Source organism: Octopus bimaculoides, chromosome 4 (assembly GCF_001194135.2).
Source record: "Octopus bimaculoides isolate UCB-OBI-ISO-001 chromosome 4, ASM119413v2, whole genome shotgun sequence".
In the NCBI taxonomy this organism is placed as follows: Eukaryota; Metazoa; Mollusca; class Cephalopoda; order Octopoda; family Octopodidae; genus Octopus; species Octopus bimaculoides.
The window spans coordinates 138,072,567-138,072,956 of NC_068984.1; positions in this window are offsets into that span (position 1 = coordinate 138,072,567).

A 390-nucleotide genomic window follows, 5' to 3' on the forward strand; every position below is an offset into this window, starting at 1 on the left:
TATATATATATATATATATATATTTTTAAATAATGTTGACCACTAACGTGGACAATTAATGTGCTAGAAATAGATCACATCTTGTGTCTATTAAGACCTAAATTGTTCTCAACATGAAATATAGCAGCATACCAAAACGTAAGCGGGCAAGACATTTAAAATCACCTAAAAAAAAAAACACTATTAAACAGGTACCGGTTTCGGATTTAACGAATCGTTCTTCACTCGTTTATTATTGTTCTTATTTTATCTTATGTCTACTGTCCGGAAATCTTTCGTCACACATCTGTGACCTCTTCAGCGACATTTTCTGTCCTCGTGTACCTTCGTGCTCCGCTTATTCCATTCTGTCCTTCTGTGACGTGTATCCTTACCTGTGCCTGCGTTTTC